The sequence below is a fragment of the Chiloscyllium plagiosum genome, chromosome 12 (genome assembly GCF_004010195.1).
Source record: "Chiloscyllium plagiosum isolate BGI_BamShark_2017 chromosome 12, ASM401019v2, whole genome shotgun sequence".
NCBI classification, from domain to species: Eukaryota; Metazoa; Chordata; class Chondrichthyes; order Orectolobiformes; family Hemiscylliidae; genus Chiloscyllium; species Chiloscyllium plagiosum.
Window position 1 is genome coordinate 10,589,646 of NC_057721.1, and position 16,795 is coordinate 10,606,440.

The following is a 16,795-nucleotide window of genomic DNA, read 5'->3' on the forward strand; positions in this document are numbered from 1 at the left end:
TAAACCAAAATAGCTACCCTGAGGAACTTTTAGACACAGTGGTAGTGTTCCTTCCTCTGAGAGAGGGTTCAAGTCCCACCTACGCCAGAGGGGTAACATCTCTGAAAAGGTTGATCAGTAAATATGTAACCTGAGGAACTCCTGCAGAGATATTCTGGAGCTAAGATGACAGACCTCCAACAACCATGCCCACCTTCCTATCTGTCGGGTATAACTCCAACCAATGAAGAGTTTGCCCCCCGTTACCCATTGATTCTGGTTTTGCTCGGGCTCCTTGTTGACACACACTGTCGAATGCAGCCTTGAAGTCAAGGGCTGTCACTATGAATTCAGTTCTTTCTTTTGTCCAATGTTTGAACCAATGCTGTAATGAGGTCAGGAGCGGAGTGGCCCTGGCGGAACTCAGAGTAAGTTCCACACAATGATCTCTTTCATTACTTTGTTGATGCCATCTTTTGGATGGGATGTTAACTTGACAATCCATCTGCTCTTTTAGAAGGATGTAAAAGATCACATGACACTAAGTGAGGAATAGAAGGGCATACTTTCTCCTGCCTGAATGAGTGCAGTTCCAACACCACTCAGAAAGCTCATGACCATCCAAGAAAAGCAGCTCACCTTTAACATGAACACTCTTCACCCCGATGCACAATGGCAGCGATGCATTCCACCTACAAGATGCATCACAGAAACCTCCTTGAACAGTACTGTTGAAATTCACATTCTCTACGATCTAGTAAGACAAGGGCACCAGATACACAAGAACACCACCACTTGCATCACCATCCTGACATGGAACCAGGTGAAAAATCTGGAATGTCCTTCTTAACAGTACTGTGTAGACACCCCTCATGACTGGACTCAACTTTCTGATAATGTTCATGTCTACACAATTGTCAGACGTCTCATCTACAAAAGGAGACAAAGCTTGCATTGCCGTTCCCACTGACTCACAGGGCAACCTGCTGCATGTGTCAAAAGATTTGCAGGTCAAGAATTGGCTTGTTCAGTCACAGGAACCAGTGCCAGTTTGTGTAGCTGGCATTCTCGATTTAATGTTAATGATGAGACACACTGCAGAAGTGGGAAGTAGTGACTGACCACCACCTTCAGAGGCAATTAGAGATGGTAACAAACGCTAGCCTAGCCAGCAACAATACATTGCCAGAACAAAAACACAACTGAAGCTATACAGTGGAGTTATTTCCGGTGTCCATGGGGGAAATGTGAACCAGTACACATGGAAAATGCTGGGACAAACACAGAAATTGCTGGAAAAGCTCAGCAGGTCTTGCAGCATCTGTGAAGAGAAATCAAAGTTAACATTTCGGGTCTGGTGGAAGGGTCACTGTTCTGAGGAAGGGTCACCAGACCCAAATCATTAACTCGGAGTTCTCTTCACAGCCACTGCCAGTCCTGCTGAGCTTTTCCAGCGATTTCTCTTCGTTTCTGATTTACAGCATCCACGGCCCTTTCAGTTTGGAAAATGCTGGGAATGCTCAGCAAGGCAGGCAGCATCTGTGGAGGGAGGAAGAGGGTTGATGACCAGGATGGGAATCTGTCACCAAGGTAACAGGCTGTCTTGAAGTGGAGTAACAGCGAAAAGGAAACCTGGTGAATAGCCAGTCCCATTAAACTATCCTCTCAGCCACCCTGGAAGTTAACTGCATTGAGTTTCCATTTCTTAATACAGGTTTTTCAGCAACTTTAAATGAATTGCAACTCTCTTAGTTACTATAACAAAGGAAAAAAAAGCACTGCTTAAAAATTCAGACTGTGGAATTTCTGGAGAAATTTGCCATTCCACAAAAGATAAAAGTTTATTTCTCTGGGATCAGTAGTGGCAGTAATACTGAAGTTAGTATGCTGTTAAAAACCCAGTTACATTTCATTAAACCCAAAAACATAGCCTTTGTCCAGTGAGGCCAAGAGTGCGGAGTAGAAATTCTTCTTTATTGTGATGTTACCATGGCTTTAAGAGGTGTATTTTGTCCTGATTTTTTGTTTTGTGAAGCAGTCCGCTCCAAAACCATGGAGTAAATAACTTGTGACACCTTGGGTTTTTTAAAAGTTGGAACAATAGAAGCAGCCTGAATGGGTGGGGTCAAGCTCCCAGAGAATGAGGATTTTTAGTCTTCGCTTTCTGCAGTTACTGAGGTCTTGAAGATAGATGTGGAACCTCTTATTCCTCTCTGTTGCAGCTAAAGGCTGGGGTTCTCTTCCTGCTGCTAGAACTGCATTTGATACAATCTACTTTACTGAATTTGCCTTTGCCAAGGGTGTGTTTATGGGATGTTACTATACTGGAACAGCTAATTAGTGACAGCGAATATATCTAGTGCTCTGTTAAGCATTTTGATAGAGTTACAGTTAAGCCAATTCTTTACTTTTTATTTTGTCTGTATTTTAACTATAATGCAAACATTAAGTGTGTTTTTGTTTAAAGTTGAGTAGTTTCACCAGTCGAATTGCATCTGGAATGCAATGCTTTACACACACCTTTAAAATAAGAAAATGTTAGGGTTTAGACTGTCTTCTCAATGTTTTGAGGGGATGTGGTCTGGTCCATAACAGTTTCCAATGGATTGTGATAGCAGGACCTTACCAAGACTCCCCCTGGGAGATGTGTAAAAGTTAAGGCAACTCTTGAGATTTTGTATTGTGCTAAGCATGGTCTCCCAACATTGCAGCCTGATTCAGTGGAATATTGACATGCAAGGCTAACAGGTTTACCATCATTACCATTGCAACATCTCGTCCAATGTTTTTGGTTGGTGACCATCAGTTCCCCTTGATGCTCCCTTTCCAAACATGACCTAACCAACTATGCATTTTCCATAATCATCAAAAATTAATGTTCAGAATGTAATTGTTCTATATGGGATCTTTGTGCTCAGATTGCCTGCTGCATTTCTTGCATTACAATGCTTCAAATCAATCTCATTGGCAGTAAGAGAGTTTTGGAATATCCTGAGGTTGTGAGAGGGTGCTATATAAATGTAACCCTTACTTCCCTGACCTAGCAAAACAGCAGGAAGTACTGTATATCTGTGCTCTATGGTAACCAGAACAATGTGTTTAAATTCCTTCTGTACTCTCCTGAAAATGTATAAAGTTCTGTCGGCTTCACTGTTGGCTTAGTCCGCTCAGATTTATCCAAGTGGTTTCCTGTCTCCACAGGGACAGAGGTAGATTCCATTTCACTCACACAGATACTGATCTTCCATGGACCATCCAGTAATTGGATGGGATAGATTTCACACAAGTTTCCTACTGCACATTACCTAACATTCATAGTTTAATTATTAACAATGTTAATTCATTCTCATTGCTTTCATTCTCAATGACTAGCTTTGTTACAATGCGTGTGCAGCCTGTGTCTGGTTAGACCTGTTTAATTGAGTCTCACATCCAGTTTAGGGGAAGTTGCACACCGATCACACTGGACTGTTGGTCTTTGCACCAAGCATTGCCCGGGAAACGGGTATCAGATTCTGGCGGACAGGAATAAACAGACTCACTGGTATTTCAGAATGGCAACGATCCAACAGCAGGACTGTTGACTGTTTTCATTCTCTGGAGGAGAATGGTGTTAATTAAGAGCCAGTGGGAACACAGTGAGGCAAGAACCTCCAGCAATTCATCGGAATACACCTGGCAACCAGAGTTGTAAATACTAGGGGTTTTCTGCCATTTCTGATTGCTTCCCATGGAGCACTAACTCATAACCCAAGAGTGCGTACAGTCCAACATGCTAACTGGTGCTCCCAATCACGTGAAGGTGGTATCCAGACTGAATGGAGGATTTACTGGTCAAGAGTCATGGTAGGTTACTGGGCCATAGCAACAGGAAAATTGGCTGTACATAGAATCCCTACTAAGTGGAAACAGGCCATCTGGCCCATTGAGTCCACACCAACCTTCTGAAGGGGATCCCACCCAGACTCACCTGGTCCCTGTAACTCTGCATTTCCCACAGCTAACCTACCTAACCTGCACAATTTAGCATGGCCAGTCCATCTAACCGACACCTCTTTGAACTTTGGGAGGAAACCTGCACAGACACGGGAAGAACGTGCAAACGCCACAAAGACAGTTGCCCAGGGCTAGAATTGAACCGAGGTTGCTGGTGCTGTAAGATAGCAGTGCTAACCACTGAGCCACCATGCCATTCCTATAGGCAGCTCAAGGGCAGGATTCTGATGCTGAGCAATTTCTCATTCCCCAACATAAGCCTCATTCACCTTGATGGGAGTTAAACCAATTCACCCAAAATATATATAAACAAACATGAGATATGATCAGATTGAAGACTATTATTAGCTGGTCCAACTAGACTGTCCTGTATCAAGTCAAAATAAATCGCTATTCTACCCAGATTCCTGGAGTCTCCCAGGTAAAAGAAAATCAACTCAATGAAAACTTAATCTCTCACCTCCCTAAAACACCTGGATTCACAGGATCACTCGCCCTGCCCTGATTAATCTCAGACACTATCTACTTCTTGTACTGGGTAATCTTTTGTCCAGGTCCTGGTCTTGTCTAAAAGGAACAGAGATAACCCTATTCTCTGGGAAAGGAATCACTTCCTAACATTCAACTCAATCCCCTCTTACAACTCGAGCGTAAAAATCGACAAATTCGGAATCAAAAACGGCGCAGTAACACCGTGGAGTAGATTATCGCTCTCTGCTTCAAGGTGGAGGGCAGGAGTGTACAGGACCAATGTCATGGAGAGCTACATTACACACACACACACACCAGCATCTCATCCCTCCACCTTGAACAGACAGTGAGCCACTTGAATTGCATGACTCAACACTACCTCAAGGTAAATTCATTTTTTTTAAACCTATCTTTACATGAAGCCAGGAGGCAGCAGGAATTCTCTTCCCAGCTCTGTAACACTCTTGAAGGCTTTTTGATTATTAGATTACTTATAGTGTGGAAACAGGCCCTTCGGCCCAACAAGTCCACACCGACCCGCCGAAGCGCAACCCACCCATACCCCTACATCTACCCCTTACCTAACACTACGGGCAATTTAGCATGGCCAATTCAACTGACCTGCACATCTTTGGACTGTGGGAGGAAACTGGAGCACCCGGAGGAAACCCAAGCAGACACGGGGAGAACGTGCAAACTCCACACAGTCAGTCGCCTGAGGCGGGAATTGAACCCGGGTCTCTGGCGCTGTGAGGCAGCAGTGCTAACCGCTGTGCCACCGTGCCGCCCACACGGTGATTATGGCTGATCTCTCATTCAAGTTCAATTCTCCGCTTTTGCACCATATCTGTTAATAGCGCTTTCCAACAGGACACTTTGTTTACAAGCTGTAGCTGTCCCCCAGGATCTGCAGCCTTCAGGGGGGATATGCAGCAACGTAGTGACAATACAAACTCTAAAGCCACTGGGATATTGGTTCTGGCAAGGGGCCAATCAGATGGTCTAAAAAAGCTGACAGATGGGCAGGCAAATACTTCTTAAAATTATTGTTTTGACTCAGAGGCAGCAGTGTCATCTGGGAGTCCATTCATTGTGGGTTCAAGCCCCACTGCAGAGACATGAACACTATGCAGGCTGTAACATCAGTGCTGAGAAAGATTGCGCTATCATAGGTGCCATTTTTAGGATGTGACATTAAATAAATGCCCCACCTGACCTCTCAAGTGAGTATAATAGATCACATGACACCATCTCTTTTTAAAGAGAAGCACAATCCCGTGGTCAACATCACACCGTCTAACCGACATCATCAAAACAGATGGGTAAAGCCTCCAACATTACAGGAAGGATGTAGAAGCTTTGGAGAGGGGGTAGAAAAGGTTTACCAGGATACTGCCTGAATTCGAGGGTATGAGCTAAATTTGTTTTCTCTGGAGGGTGGAGGCTGAGGGGAGACTTGCTTGAAGTCTATAAAATTGTGAGATGCATAGATAGGGTTGGCAGTCAAAATCTCCACTCCCCCCACTCCCCTCCAAGATTTGAAATGTCTCAAACTAGGGGACATGCATTTAAGGTGAGAGGGGGAAAGTTCAAAGGAAATGTGAGGGGCATGTTTTTTTTTAAACAGAGTGGTAGGAGTCTGGATATAATCAAGGCAGATACAATGGGGCATTTAAAGGATTTTAGATAAGCACATGATTATGCAGGAAGTGGAGGGGTATGACGCAAGGGCAGGCAGAAGGGATTAGTTTAATTTGGCATCATGATGGGCCGAATGACCTCTTCCTTGGCTGTGCTGTTCTATGTTCTAGGAAGTGGTCACGGTTGTTTGAAGTGCCTTACTGTGTGTAAATTGGCTGCCATGTTTCCTCCATTAAAACTATGATGACACTTCAAAACTATACTTCACTGACAACACTGGAATGTCTTGAGGATGGGAATGGTGCTGCATTACTCTAAACTATGGACATCAATTGAGATTATATGGAGCACAATGAATCCCTGAGAATGGATCTGTAGCTGGAATTTATGTAGGCAAATCAGGTATTCGCATTGTCGGAGTATCAATTTGTGCGACTACCTCTGACACAGTATCTATGGAGACAACTGGATGTTAGTCAGCGAGGCAATGGAAATTCACCCTTCTCGTGCAATCACTCCTTCTTTAGCAAAGTCACTGCCAGCCAACAGCACACCCCTGTCTGGCTAAAACACAATCACTCTGAAGTTGCAGCAAGACTCTGGTCCCACAGTCACTGAGGAGCAAGTGGAATTCCTCAATTCATTCTGAACACAAAATCCTCCTCTCTGCACCCAACCATAAACAAACCAAAATACTAACTGAAGCGCAAAGTCTCTGCTTTTAAAAACAAATCAGCAACCGCTTTGTGCTGATCACCATCAACTCCCTTGATCCAAAAATCTGGGGCTTCACAAATAAATCAGAGAGGTGTGTTTATTAGCAAACGTAGTAACCATGGATCACTGGACGTTTCCCAAAGAAAAGCCAATACCCATCCAAGGAATACAGCCTGCAGTTTGGTTGGTTGCCAATGGGGCTTGTCACTGTAGGAGGGGAGAGAAAGTTAATGTTGCAAACACACTAACCGCGTTGTGCCCCTCAGAGCAAAGCAGATATGAATATATGACATTGTTGGTCTAAACTACAAATGAATTGCTTTCACACACATGGACTAATGTTGCTAAATAAATAAATTCAACAGTGAAATTTACTAAAAACAAAACAAATCTGGCAGTGAGCCTGACTGGGAAAGATAAACTCTCCCAGTAGCAGTGGGCCAGTACTATCAGCAACAACAATTAGTCAGATACCCACCATTGGATTGGAACTCGGCTGTGATTGTCTGGACATGGCTGCTTTTAAGGTGACCATCACACAACACTATCAAACTGGAGGTTTCAGAAGACTGAGTGATCCAGAACCCAATCTCCACTAAACTAACAGGCACGTCTGAAATGCAACAGGAAAAATAAATCAAATTTACTGCAGCCTACAATAACCGGAAAACCAGCTCCACCTAAAACCACCTCCCTCAAAGAGTGGCACGGAGGGGGGTGGATGCTGGCTGGGGCCTCCAATCATTAGCCAGTCAGTCTGCCAGTCACTCACAAGCTCATTCTTTGCTTTCTGTACCTTGTTTCAGCTGGAGTCAACTAAATAAACAAGGAGGATCAAATTCTGCTCAAGAACAGCAGCTTAACAATAACCTCTTGTCGCCAGGACTTTTGGAGCTTTCATTTTCAGACACGACAGGGAGAAATGGAGCCACCTATAAAGTAATTATATCCTCGCTAGAAAAACAGGACCTATGATTCCCAAGCTCCAAACTGGAGAGAGCTTGTTTCTTCAAGAACAAACATCAATTTACTGAGCACAACTGTGATATCACGCAAAGCTCTTAACGTGGAGTGGTCCAAATGAAACCATAATGTGGTTGCTCAGCCAATAATGAAACTCAGTTAAGTGTATTATAGCCCATAATTATACACCGTATAATGGAGCGGACCACAGGAAAACTCTTGGGTGTGCCACGGTCCATACAAATACCTAGAACACGCTACAGCACAGATCTAGGAGGGGTATTGGTGAGTCAATATGGAGAAAAAAAAGTGAATATTAGCTTAGGTTCCCCACAGTGTGGATATAATAAAGGCAGATACGACGGGGCATTCTTGCGGAACGTTTCAGAGAACACCTCTGGGACACCCGCACCATCCAACCCATCCGCCCCGTGGCTGAACACTTTAACTCCCCCTCCCACTCCACCAAGGACATGCAGGTCCTTGGCCTCCTCCATCGCCAGACCATGGCAACACAACACCTGGAGGAAGAGCGACTCATCTTCTGCCTAGGAACCCTCCAGCCACAAGGGATGAATGCAGATTTCTCCAGTTTCCTCAATTCCCCTCACCTTTTATCTTAGCCTGCTTGGCACACCCTCCTCATTCCTGAAGAAGGGCTTATGCCCGAAACGTCGATTCTCCTTCTCCTTGGATGCTGCCTGACCTGCTGCGCTTTTCCAGCAACACATTTTTAAGCTCTGATCTCCAGCATCTGCAGTCCTCACTTTCTCCTTAAGTGTGGAAACAGACCAACACGTCCACACTGACCCTCCAAAAGAGTAACCCACCCTCCTCTGACTAATGCACTGAATAACTATGGACAATTTAGCATGGTCAATTCACCTAACCTGAACATCTTTGGAATGTGGGAGGAAATCCACGCAGACACAGGGAGAATGTGCAAGCTCCCCACAAACAGTCGCCCAAGGCTGGAATCGAACCTGGGACCCTGGCGCTGTGAGGGCAGTGCTAACCACTGGGTCACCATGTCCTGCCCACGTGAATACAAATTTATTGGGACACAAGATGCCAGTGCAGGAGATGGACAGCTTTCCCAATGTTCATATCCAGTGGCACTAGTGTACTACCCAAGATCATGCACAAAGTAAGCTGGATGCAAATTAACGCTGGCTTTGCAGTTCATTCGCAAACATAAGCCCAATATTGGATGAGCAATTCATTTTTGTAAATGGTGACATATCCATTCGCTACAGCCGCCACTCTTAGAAGCTCCTAAACTGTCACAGCCATCTTCCCAAAATCCAGAGAGCCAGAACTGACCGTTGGTGGGATCTAACCCGGCACAGGGAGCTTTCGCATCCATTTACTCCAGAGTACTGTAACCAGCAGCTCAAATTTGATCAAAGTCAGCTACAGCTCTCACCAATTGGTCAGAAGGTGTTGGGATTATGTTCTACTCCATTGACATCATGACTTGGAGTAGCTGATATTGGACTGGGGTGGACAAAGTTAAAAATCACACCACCAGGTTATAGTCCAACAGGTTTATTTGGAAGCACTGGCTTTCGGAGCGCTGCTCCTTCATCAGGTGGTTGTGGATGAAGGAGCAGCACTCCGAAAGCTAGTGCTTCCAAATAAACCTGTTGGACTATAACCTGGTGTTGTGTGATTTTTAACTTTGTCTGTTGACATCAGCACATAGTCTAGGCTGACACTGACTGTTAGTGCAGTACTGAAGGAGTGCAGCACAGACAGAGATACTATCTTTCAGATGAGATGTTAAACTGGTGGATATAAGGGATCGAATAGAGCCAATGTGAAAATAAATAAGTAAGCACATGTGTAATTGCTTTGCAAATGACATTGCTATGAGATGAACCACAGATTGAGAGATCGAGAGATATTATCAGCTGGAGTCAAGAAGATTGGCAGGATATCAATGTATGTTTGAAGGATGCCAATAGTCTGAGTAAGGAAAGATGATCATTTCCCAAGGTTGGGCATTCAAAAGCTTAATGACCCTCAAATTAAATAGTCTCAGTAAAATGTTGTTATTCAGAGAATTGCTAGTGCATGAAATGCTTTATCATGGGTTGGGGTGGGGGAGAATTGGTATGATACCATTCCCTTTTACAGGGAAAATTACATCAGTATTTGAAGCCAACATACAACTTTGAGGAAAGAGTGGGAAAATTGAATTGCTTTAGGATTAGCAGAGGGTGGTGGCTACCAGGCTAGCAGTGGGAGTAGTTTTGGATTGACACAGGGCTACAGGAAGGCAGTGGCATGGTTGGACTCGCTTGAGCAGCACAGATGTGATCATATTTTTCTGTGCTGTAATCACACACGGTTCTCAGAACATCATAGAGCTGAATACAGTGGCTTAGCAGTTTACTAAATGTGAGCAATTACCAGGGGCACATTCTTGTAAAAGATCCTCACTTTCTGCCATACACCATTCAATAACCACGGTAACTCAAATGTGATTCCCCGACAGTAACTTCAAAGGCACTATGCAGGTACAACCCAGCTTCCAAGACAGGAACACTTGCTTTTAAAACCAACAGCAACCTACTCTTCAATAGCACTTCTAATGTAACCAAACCCTCCAAGGTGCTTCAAAGAGGTTCTTGACAGCAAACCCACTCTACAGCCAAAAAGCCATGGTCAAAGAAATGGGTTTTAAGAAGTCTCACATAATAGAAGAGAAGTGATGAGGTTTGGGCTGGGAGCAGCAGAGATTTGGGCCCAGTGAGTTGGAGGTACAGTCTTGCAGATGAGCAGAAGTGGGGGGGTTGCAGATACCGGAGGGTTTTAGGGCTGGAGCAGATGAGAGAGATTGGGAAGGGCAAGGCTGCGGGAGGATTTGAACCCACAGCTTGGAATTTTAGAATTACAGTCATTATGCAAGGGATATAGGGAGAAGCAACTGTTCTCATTGCCCTCAGTTACCTCCAACACAAACCCCCTGGAGTAACTCAGATCACAGTTAGCAAAGAGCTGCGTTTCCTTGCCAAAATCGAAGCAAATGTTTTGAACGCTCTGCCAAGGCAAGGTGAATCTAGGGAGCTATAATTGCACCTCAGCGCCTCCTTAATCAGTGGCAGCCTTTAGCCTGGGGAATCTCTTAGAAAAACCATCTGCTCCCAGTTCTGCTCAGCTTGACAGCCTTTGAGTACCTTGGGTGAGTATGAATTTCCCTCTTGCCTTTTGTTCCTTTGACCAAAGTTCTTCAGGGTTATAAAGGTGAATGGTTGGCACATTGCTGTTTTCTCAACATTTCGACATGCCAAACTGTGTATGAGGAGCGGGGCTAGTGGGGGCCAAGCTGCTTGGTACAATTATATATGCAGTGAGTTAAAAGGGATGATTCACCCACAATGTGATGCAAAGACTCTTCATTTCACATTTGCTTATCTTGAAGGTGGAGCAGTTCCTTCCTGGAGCTGTAAACTGTTTATCTGTCTGACAAACCGCCTCAAATTCATCAATCCGATTCATTCCCATCCCTGCGGCAACAGAATTAATCTTCTGGAACTTTCCACACTCAGGGGAAATTCCCACAGTGTTTACTCATGGAAAACTATACATTAAAGGGGTAATGAGCCTTACTTAGTGGAAATTAAGTATTTTCTGGAGGTGTGTCTGCACCAAGAAATGCACCAGAGCTCCTTACCTCTGGTTGAAATGTTAAGCAAAATCCTAAGTAGTATTGAAGTGTGGCGCAAATGCAGCACTCACTTGTGCTCAGCAAGATCCCACAGTTAGCAAATGACCACATTGGTTTCAGTTAGAGAAAGTGGCCCTTTGGCCCATTGTATCTGTTCTAGTCATCAAACCATCAATCTATTGTAATCCCACTTTGTAGCTCATGGCCTTGCACGCGATGTGTTTCAAGTGACTACTTAAATACTGTATAAGTATCTTGACAGTTCCGGTCTTTACCACCCTTTTGGGTGGTGAGTTCCAGAAACCCACCATCCAAAAGTGGAAAACATTCTTCCTCAAATCTTATCTAAACCTCTTCACCGTGCCTTAAATCTATGGCCTTTAGTTATTGACTTCTCTATTAAAGGGCAAGCTCTCTTCCTCTATCCTATCAGCACCCCTCATCATTTTTTATATCTCTCAGCTAAGGAAAACAACCCCTGCCTACTTAGTCTCACTTTATAGCTGAATCGTTCCAGCCGAGGCAACATTTTGGAGAATTTCCTCTGCACCCTCTAGTGCAATCACACTCTTCCTACAGTGCGGTGACTAGAACTGCATACAGTACTCCCAACTAGCGTCTCATTCAACTCCATCATAATCTCCTTGCTCTTGTATTCAATGCCTTCACCAATAAAGGCAAGTGCCCCACTTTCCTTCTGAACTGCCTCTGCCTGTCCTCTTGCCTTCAAAGATCTGTGAACATGCACACCAAGGTCCTATGAACCACCTGTCCTGCTGCTTCCAAGGATCTACGGCCATGCACACGAAGGTCCCTGATTCTCTGTACTTTGTAAGACCACACCATCCATGGTGTCTTCCCTTGCCTTGTTAGTTCTCCAAAAAAGATGCTTATAAGGATTAAGCTCCACCATCCACTGCTCAGCCCATCTCCTGTAGTCTAAGGATTTCCCGCTCATGGTTTACCACCAGTGTTCATGTCATCTTCAACGTTATTGATCATAACTCCTACATCTCATGTTGAGAGCATTCATGTCCGCAACAAGTAGCAATGCTGGTTGACAGTTAAAAGTCACATAGGTCACTCAAAGATCTCCACTGCAGGTGTCTTTTCCCTCGAGTGGGAAACTTCAAGACTAGTGGACATACCTTTAAAGTGAGGAAAATGGTTTAAAAAACACATTAGGGGCAATTTTATTTTTACAGAGCATGATTTGTGTATGGAATGAGCTTCCAAAGGAAGTAGTGGCTGCAGCTACAGTTACAATGTTTGAGATACCTGGAGTAGTACATGAATAGGAAAGGTTTATAGAGGGACACGGGCCAAATGCAGGCAAGTGGGACCAATTTAGTTTGGGATTATGGTCGGCATGGACTGGTTGGACCGAGGAGTCAGTTTCTGTGCTGAATGACTATGAGAGGGCGTAGGTTTAGGGCGAGAGGGGAAAGATATAAAACGGACCTAAGGGACAACGTTTTCATGCAAAGGGTGGTGCATGTATGGAATGAGCTGCCAGAGGACATGGTGGAGGCTGGTACAATTACAACATTTAAAAGGCATCTGCATGGGTATATGAATAGGAAGGGTTTGGAGGGACTATATCTGGTCGGCATGGGCAAGTTGGACCAAAGGGTCTGTTTCTGTGCTGTCCATCTCTCTGACTCTCTGAGGAGTGCCAAGTCTGCTGCAAGCCTTCTTTAAACAACCAACCAGTCACAAATCTGTAGGCATGGCTTCTCATTCATTGGGAAGTTATTTGTGAAAAATGTCACAATCAGATCTGGCAAAAAAGGTGTATTTAATGGGTATGCATGATATCCTGCTGTATTACTCCGACATTCTCACTGCTGACAATCAGGAATCTGGATTCACCTTCAAACTGCCACGAGTAATTTCCTACTTTTCATCGGAAAGCTGACATTCCACCTCCTGCATATTTATTTGTGCACACTACCTTGCCTCCCACTGTTGGTAGCAGTGCAAGATTCTGGCCTTGAACGCTGCATAAATTAAGCATTAACTGAATGGATTACATGCAAAGCTGGCCAAAGGAAAAACATTTCCAACAGCAGTGAGCAGATTTCCCCTGGACTACCAAATGGTAAAATGAATTGGGTAAACTCATACTAGCTCAGGCACTCTCTCAAACATACCCCAGTGCCACAGTGCTCCTACTGACACAGGCCATGTAACTGAATAAACCATCCTGTTGATGAAGTGGAATCACTGCATTAGGTCCCAACTAACATAAAAGGCACTACAAGCCTACACCACATTCCGCAGGAACCTTGTCTAGATACCCCTTTGGGATCATGACATCATCTCAATCCAGCTTTTCTGCAACAGAATATCTGTCCCTATTGGCTGAGTCCCCCAAGTCACAGAAGGTAGAATGCCAGTTTAAATGCCTATTGAATTTCCATTTAAAGTAGAATATTCCAAATTAAGATTCAATGAGGCAGTCTTCCTGAACTGTTGGGAATCTCATGACTTCTCGCAATCTGATTCCATTAAACTATCCTTCTCTCTTCTTGGGTCAGATGCATCTCCCTGGATTACAATCTACAAAACAGGCTGGAATGTAGTCATAGAATAATAGAGGTGTACAGCACGGAAACAGACTCGTCAGTCCAACTTTTCCATGCCAACCAGATATCCTAACCTAATCTAGTCCCATTTGCCAGCACTTGGCCCATATCCCTCTAAACCCTTCCTACTCATATACCACTTACTGTTGAATCTTGAGAAATGAGGAATTAAAAAAAAAGCCAAACTCTTGTTTGTTTCTCCATAATTGGAACATTTATGAGGGTGGGATGTAAGCATAAGGAGGTACAGTTAATGAATTTGCAGATGACACCAAAATTGAAGGTGTAGTGGACAGCAAAGGTTACCTCAGATTACAACAGGATTTTGATCAGATGGGCCATTGGGCCGAGAGGTGGCAGATGGAGTTTAATTCAGATAAATGCGAGGTGCTGCATTTTGGGAAAGCAAATCTTAGCAGGACTTATATACTTAATGGTAAGATCCTAGGGAGTGTTGCTGAACAAAGAGACCTTGGAGTGCAGGTTCATAGCTCCTTGAAAGTGGAGTCGCAGGTAGATAGGATAGTGACGGAGACATTTGATATGCTTTCCTTTATTGATCAAAGTACTGAGTACAGGGGTTGGGAGGTCACGTCGTGGCTGTACAGGACATTGGTTAGGCCACTGTTGGAATATTGCATGCAATTCTGGTCTCCTTCCTATTGGAAAGATGTTGTGAAACTTGAAAGGGTTCAGAAAAGATTTACAAAGATGTTACTAGAGTTGGAGGATTTGAGCTATAGGGAGAGGCTGAACAGGCTGGGACTGTTTTTCCTGGAGCATCGGAGGCTGAGGGGTCACCTTATAGAGGTTTACAAAATCATGAGGGGCATGGATAGGGTAAATAGGCAAAGTCTTTTCCCTGGGGTGTGTAATGAGCTGCCAGAGGAAGTGGTGGAGGCTGGTATAATTGCAACATTTAAAAGGCATTTGGATGGGTATATGAATAGGAAGGGTTTGGGGGGATATGGGCCGGGTGCTGGCAGGTAGGACTAGATTGGGTTGGGATATCTGGTCGGCATGGATGGGTTGGACCGAAGGGTCTGTTTCCATGCTGTACATCTCTATGCCTCTATGACTCTATAAATGTTGTAATTGTACCAGCCTCCACTTCCTCTGGCAGCTCATTCCACACACCATCCCCTAACTTGTTTAAATTGACCAAAATCAGGCAGTCCTGTAGGTGATGACATGAAGTCAAATTCCATCAATCAACAATCCACGCCTTGTTTTCCCAACTCCATCAACTAGCGCATCGCTTACAATCAGAATAATTAGGTCCTTACCACTTACATGGATGGCAATTGCAGCAATTTTTCAATAAATAAGCAACAGATGGGAAATGGTGGAACAAAGTAGGAGACAGTACAGGCCTCTATATTTCTCCTTTCGTGTGTCCTAGAGGTGAAAGGCACACTCGTGGCTAAACTCTGGCATTCAGCTCTCAAAAGAGCCTGCGGCTAAAATTCTTTCCACATTTTAGCCGAGAGAGAAAAAAAATAGCAGAGCAGAGAAGTGTTTCCGTGGCTTTAGATCTGTGTTAAATTAAAGACAGGAATTTCATCCCCATCAAACTTTCACAGCCCTTCAGTCCATTGGTCAGAGTAAAGTCGTTAGGCTGGACTGAAAGCTGTGCCATTTGTACATCGGTGAATGTAGGAGGGGCAAGGGTGCTGCCAATTCAGGTTGGGTACATCTCTGGAGGTTCTATCACATGACCTCCTGTCTTCAAACCTTCCTGCCGAACACAGGGGCACTCCACATCTTGGATTTTTAAAAAATATAACCAGATAACTAATAAACAAAAAAAAGATGTGAAAGCAAGAGAGCGAGTTCCTGCAATTCAACTGCGTACGATCGACTGTTTTAATCCTCTATTGGCAGGGAACAAGAACGTGAACCACTGCCAACAGGAGCCTCCCCTTCTGCCTCAGTGATTGCAAACAAGAAAGGGCAAAGATCACCATCCCTTATACAGATATGCAGCCCCAGTTCAGCATCCCGATAGTCATCGGGAAGAACAGAAACAGATCATTCAAACCCTGTTTGGGTGAGCAGCTTTTGAAGCCTAGTTTAGGCCTAGTAACACTGAACAAAATGTAAAATTATAACTGGACAACCAGTTCATAAGCTCCACAGAGATAGAACTGGAGTGCTCCTCTTAGCTCTTCATGACAGTGACTAGTCAACCCCCTACCTCTGACTGATACATTATCCGAGGAGAAAGTGAGGTCTGCAGATGCTGGAGATCAAAGTTGAAACTTTATTGCTGGAACAGCATAAGCTCCACAGAGATAGAACTGGAGTGCTCCTCTTAGCTCTTCATGACAGTGACTAGTCAACCCTCTACCTCTGACTGATACATTATCCACCTGCCTGTGGAGGTGGGACAGGCCATTAGCAGTTACTCAAGTGAAGCCCATGTACCAATCTCATTTGAGTCCAGAGATTTGTGGGTTCAAATCCCACTCTAAAAACAGTGCATTCATCTCCAGGCCAATGGTGTGCAGCACTCTGATGTACAACCCGCCAGTCCTAGACATGAAAACAAGGCTTTATCCAGTGTACAGAGAAAAGTTTCCTTGACACTATTCCACAAGGAGAGAAAGTGGGGACTTCAGATGCTGGGGAGTCAGAGTAGAAAAGTGTGGCGTTGGAAAAGCACAGCCGGTCAGGCAGCATCCGAGGAGGAGATTTGACGTTTTGGGCATCAGCTCTTCATCAAGAATGTGAGAGGGAAATGGGGCTGAGAGATAAATAAGAGGGT

The 16,795-nt window shown here is 44.3% G+C and overlaps 1 protein-coding gene across 5 annotated transcripts in view; it reads right to left on the bottom strand.

Moving 5' to 3' along the window:
* The window catches only part of mid1 (midline 1), a 361,542-nt gene that overhangs the window by 139,430 nt on the left and 205,317 nt on the right, over positions 1 to 16,795 (bottom strand). The window contains exon 1 of one of the 5 annotated variants that reach the window (XM_043700456.1): positions 7,283 to 7,386. The exons of the other annotated variants lie outside the window; for them this stretch is intronic. The gene's annotated coding sequence lies outside the window, so the exon portion shown is untranslated. Of the gene's footprint in view, positions 1 to 7,282; positions 7,387 to 16,795 lie in introns of those variants that run through there. 5 annotated transcript variants of the gene reach the window in all.